Raw genomic sequence first — 6000 nt, forward strand, 5'->3', positions numbered from 1 at the left:
CTATCGCTCATCTGATTACACACATGATTCAGAGACGTCACACTGGAGGCGTTCCCCAAAACGTTCTGCGACGCAGCTTGAGTTCCTGAAGAGGAACCACCAATTCTTCCACAAAAGACTGCTTTGTAAGTAATCTTCCTGATGTATCCCAATTCCTTATCCAAAACCTCAAAACAACTTGATGATGTATCAAACTATGGACTCTCTCTTTTCCAGCATTTTAAATAAAGTGTATTCTTTACGCTTAAGTAAGGTTAAGGAAAACAGTCTGACACCATGGTATAATGAGCATACTCACACCCTAAAGAGAGCAACCCGAAAAATGGAGCTCAGCTGGAGGAAAACAAAACTAGAGGTATTTCGTATTGTTTCGTGGGAAACTAACCTATCCTACAGAAAAGCATTAAAAAGTGTTAGATCCGATTACTTTTCTTCTCTTTTAGAAGAAAACAAACATAACCCCAGGTATTTATTCAAAACAGTGGCTAAATAAAACTAAAAACTTCGGACTCCGTAACACAGACTCAGACAGACCGGGTATAAATACACAGAAGGATAATGAGGGAACCGGAGACAGGTGGGGAACAATCAATTACTCAACAGGAGGAAGGTGACCAAATAAGGGAACAGGAAGTGATAAGAAGACAGACACCGTGAGAAAGGAGGACACCTAGTGGAAACCCAGGGAACACAACCCAGACACTGTGACAGGACCCCCCCCCCCTCTACGGAGCGGCTCCCAGACGCTCCACGACAAGACATGACACAGACCAGGAGGGAGGCGGACAGGTGGAGGCTCAGGGGGAGGGACGGAGGGCCAGACTCACTGAGGGGAACAGACAGAAACATAACAGAAAACCAAGAAACACAAAACAGAAATCCATGAAGGACATCATGTGGCACCCCCCAGGGCGGAGCAGAAGACCACCACAGCCGTGTGGTCAAGGCGGAGGCCCCCAGGGCGGAGCAGAAGACCACCACAACCGTGTGGTCAGGACGGAAGCCCCCCAGGGCGGAGCAGAACATACACGGAGCTACGATCACAAAAGAGCAGCAAAGGAAGCAGGAATAACACTGTCCAACAGCAGGTATAGTAGTAGTAGTATGGCAGTATGGCATTTCTAACACAGCACACGTATATATATCAGGCATCATGTAAGGCGACGTACATTGAGACAACGTATATTTCAGGCCTTATGTCATAAGGTACTTGTAAGGTGACAGACCTAGTTCAGACGTACTTAGTATATATACCATTTTTGATTCATTTCTTACATACACTGCTGTCATGTCGACGCCTATGATTGGTTCCAACAGTGATGTCTCCACAGGTCTGTCGTCTGCCTACAATCCCATTCAAACATTGACATGGACAGACAGCGACGGAAGGGAAGACTCCTCCTTCTCCTTCTGCTAAATATTTGATGTGTCAGATTGCTCGCCATATGTGTATGAGTGAAGACAGCATCTTTGATAAGCTGTTCATGTTTGTACATTCAGTTTTGGGATCTCTCACTAAAGAACTTAAATTTAATCATGTTCATGGGGCGGTGTGATTACTCGAATTGTGCTACAAAATTTGTGAGCCAGCTCAAGAGAATTAACTGTGCACACAAGGGAGATGAAGACACGCATGAGAGACGTAGATGTGCATGCAGAGCACGTGAGAAGAGATAGCACGGAAATCACACACACACACAAAAATGGAGCTGGAAAGACTGCAAGACCGGCTGAGTGAGGCTCTGCTAAGCCTGCATAACGAACAGCTGAGGGAGGTGTGCAGTTTCTTGAAAATCCTTGTGTCTCCAGATAAGAAAAAGCACACGTTAATTTCCTTTATCAGAAACATCTGACAATGTAATTGAGTCAGAGGAAAAAGAGGTGGCAGAGCAGCACCTAAATAATCTACTGGAGACATGTGAACTCAAAAAATTGCAAAAACAATATTTAGAGCTTCAGCTGAGTTTTTTTTAGATATTCACTCAAGCTTTAGTTGACCAAATTAACAGACGGAGTGATTTAAAAAAAAAATTGTAAATAAACTGCCTAAGGTTAAAATAAGGAGGGAATTTAAAACATGTGGTCAGTGAAAGAGGCCAAAAGCAGAAACTTTCATATACCAATTTAATGCACCAAATTGATATGGGGCTCAGCAAGAGATATAATGAGTCTGAAGTGATTGGTACTGTGGTAAAAGCTATTAGCCTTGGCCTCAGGTTACGCCACATGCTGGAGATAAAAAAGTAACCTCCCCTTTCCCCAGCAGAAAACAATCTTTAAATTTCAACTTAAACCCTACCTGGATGTCCTGCAGATAACTGATGATGTGCTCATAGAAAGGATGAACAAAGCAGCTAGTGCTGAGTATGAAAGACAAGTAAAGTTAAAGAAAAACAGCACTAAAGTCAACAAAGTCAATGAAATAGAAACTGAAGTAGCCGTCCCTCAGAAAAACAGTGGAATAGGAGGGATGCACAGTGAGGTCCCAGAGGCCCAAAGCCAAGTTGTTAAGAGTAGAGTTTGCAAACTAACAGCTAATAACCAGAAAGAAACTGAACTATTTGAAGTAGTGAAACTAAAGAAGGAAATGAGGAAAGCCTTGTACAGTCAGAAAGAGCCATCAACTTATTCAAAATGGAAGATAAAAAATGGGTGCAAGCTGAGTGGAGATAATAACATTGGAGATCAGTGTGTACATTGCTTTAAGTGTGTTCAGCCAGGCCATCTCTCTAAAGGCTGTAGACGACAAAGAGAGTAGACAGAATTAATGGCTCAAGTGGACATGGCCACCCAAACCATGTCACATAACTCATTAGCACTCATTAGCTTGTCATTAGCATTTCCATTCGTACCTATCGCTGTTTTCTTTTCTCCTCTCCTCTCTCTCGCTAAACATAGATTATAGACCCATCTCTTTAACCTAGCTTACACATAACATACTAATTTGCTTCTAATATCCAAACCATTAAAGGATTTTTAGGCTGCATTAATTAGGTAAACTGGAACCTGGGACACTTCTCATAACACCTGATGTACTTGCTACATCATTAGAAGAATGGCATCTACACCAATATTATTCTGTTTCTCTCTTATTCCGAGTTCACCGTAGCCACCAGATCCAGTCTGCATCAAAGTCAGAGGGTCATTGTAGTCACCCAGGTCAGATGGTGGATCAGCACCTAGAAAGGGCCTCTACAGCCCTGAATGACAGCGGAGATCAGGATAACTAGAGGCCCAGATACAGATCCCCTGTAAAGATCTTGTCTCTGACGACCACTGGGACAAGACCACAGGAAACAGATGATTCTTCTGCACAATGTGAATTTGCTGCATCCTGGAATTGAACTGTTGGTTTCGTCTGGTCAGAGGAGAACTGGCCCCCCGACTGAGCCTGGTTTCTCCCAAGGTTTTTTCTCCATTCTGTCACCGTTGGAGTTTTGGTTCCTTGCCGCTGTCGCCTCTGGCTTGCTTAGTTGGGGTCACTTCATTTACAGCGATATCGTTGACTTGATTGCAAATGATTGCACAGATACTATTTAAACTGAACTGAGATGATGACATCACTGAATTCAATGATGAACAGCCGTTAACTGTCATTTTGCATTATTGACACACTGTTTTCCTAATTAATGTTGTTCAGTTGTTTTTGACGCAATTTTTTTGTTTAAAGCACTATATAAATAAAGGTGACTTGACTTGACTTGACATTAAGGTCAGGAAATAAGCAGTAAAATTGACACACATAGAAGTGTGGAGGGACACAATTTTAATTTTAATATTCGTGTTGATAATGAAAAATATGCATTGGGATCAGCATTCATAGACATTCTGAATTCTATTGGGGTTAGACAACATGTCTCAGGACGTACTCATTGACAAAATCAGATTTGATACTGTCACATGGAATTTATGTTGATGGTTTTAAAATTATGCAGCGATGATATCTCAGATCATTATTTAGTTTTGTGCAAACTTCATATAGCTAAAATTGTAAATTCTACTTCTTGTTACAAGTATGGTAGAACTTCTAAGGTTACGTATGTATCCATAGTTCCTCGAGGGAATGAGACGCTGTGTAGGAGATTGATTTAAGGGACCGCTTCCAGCGTGACATCTCTTAATCACGTGTGTAATCAGTCCAATTGATGGGTGAGACATCATAGGCGGGTGACGTTAGAGACCAGGAAGCTTAAAAGCATGAGCGGTGAAGCCGGCATTTAGCCTCAAATAATGAAGCAAGCGCTGGCCAGAGATGCCAGAAGTGTGGCACTGTGACGCAGCGTCTCATTCCCTCAAGGAACCATGGTTACATACGTAACCTTAGACGCTCCTCTTCTGGTACTCCAGCTGCTTCGGAGAACGCTTTTTGGAACGAGAATGCCCATTCCGTCAGACTTTCAAATCTCTGCTTAGTGTGGAAGAGCACAGCTAAAGCAAGAGAAGGAGACAGTAGCCTGACAGTAATCGGGGACAACCCATCCAATGGCCAAGCTTCAGAAGGAGTGAGTCTTGACCCCCAAGGGAGGGGAGATCAGAGAACTCGAGGCTTAGAGCAAGCAGCCTCCAAGCTCCATGCGGGGGCGCAGCCTCTGCCTGAGAGTGGAGATCTCTCCTGACGGAACCTCCCTTGAAGTGCCATCAAAAAGATTAAAAATTAGGCCCAAGAACCATACCCGGCCCGGCCAGAACGGGGCTGCTAACAGCAGCCAGACTCCGTCCCAGTGCACTCTCTCCAGAACTCCCAGGAGCAGAGCAATCAGGGAATTATTTTACAGATGAAGCCTCGACTACGTCTGTACCATGGCGTCCAGCCCCAGTGGAGCGGGATGAGTCAGAGGGAGCCAGAGGGGACAGTACAATATCTCTTGATTCGCAAACAGATCCACCCGAGTCTGGGCAACCTCTCCAACTCTGCTTCATCACCTCAATGTGAAGCTGCCATTCCCCGGGCCTCGACCACTGCCTCGACAGGATGTCTGCTTCAATGTTAAGAATCCCAGGAATGTGGAATGCTCTCAGCGAGAGGAGTTCACCCTGGGATCACACAAGGATCTGGTACACTAGTTTGTATAAACAGCGTGAGCGCAGAGCTCCTTTGTGCTTGATGTAAGATACCACTGCTGTGTTGTCGGTGCGCAGCAATACATAGTGACCTCTTAGGTCTGGGAGAAAGTAATGTAGTGCTCAAAGCATGGCCAGCATCCTCAGGCAGATGATATGCCATGTCAGAGGGTGGCCACTCCACAGATCGCAGATAGGGTGGCCACTCATGACCGCACCCCAGCCGGTGAGGGATGCATCCGTCGCTAGCATTATGCGGCAACAAGGAGCTCCCAGCCCTGGGCCCCCTGACATACATGCCTGCATCGTGGTCGAATCCCACACCATGCCCAGATAAGTGGTTCTCTGTATTGGCAGGGAAAACACACAGCCTGAATGCTGCCTGCTCTCACCCAAGACCTCTCTTGATTGAAGCTTTGACAAATGGAGCTTATCAGTTAAAAAACGACACCAAATAAGACTCACAAACAGATAGCAACTGACACACACACACACACACAGAGTGCTTGCTGAGGACAGAAGGCTTAATGCCTGCCGGCTTCGCCGCTCATGCTTTTAAGCTTCCTGGTCTTTAATCTCAACCACCTATGATGCCTATCGCTCATCTGATTACACACATGATTCAGAGACGTCACACTGGAGGCGTTCCCCAAAACGTTCTGCGACGCAGCTTGAGTTCCTGAAGAGGAACCACCAATTCTTCCACAAAAGACTGCTTTGTAAGTAATCTTCCTGATGTATCCCAATTCCTTATCCAAAACCTCAAAACAACTTGATGATGTATCAAACTATGGACTCTCTCTTTTCCAGCATTTTAAATAAAGTGTATTCTTTACGCTTAAGTAAGGTTAAGGAAAACAGTCTGACACCATGGTATAATGAGCATACTCACACCCTAAAGAGAGCAACCCGAAAAATGGAGCTCAGCTGGAGGAAAAC

The sequence above is a fragment of the Carassius carassius genome, chromosome 32, assembly GCF_963082965.1.
Source record: "Carassius carassius chromosome 32, fCarCar2.1, whole genome shotgun sequence".
NCBI lineage: Eukaryota > Metazoa > Chordata > Actinopteri > Cypriniformes > Cyprinidae > Carassius > Carassius carassius.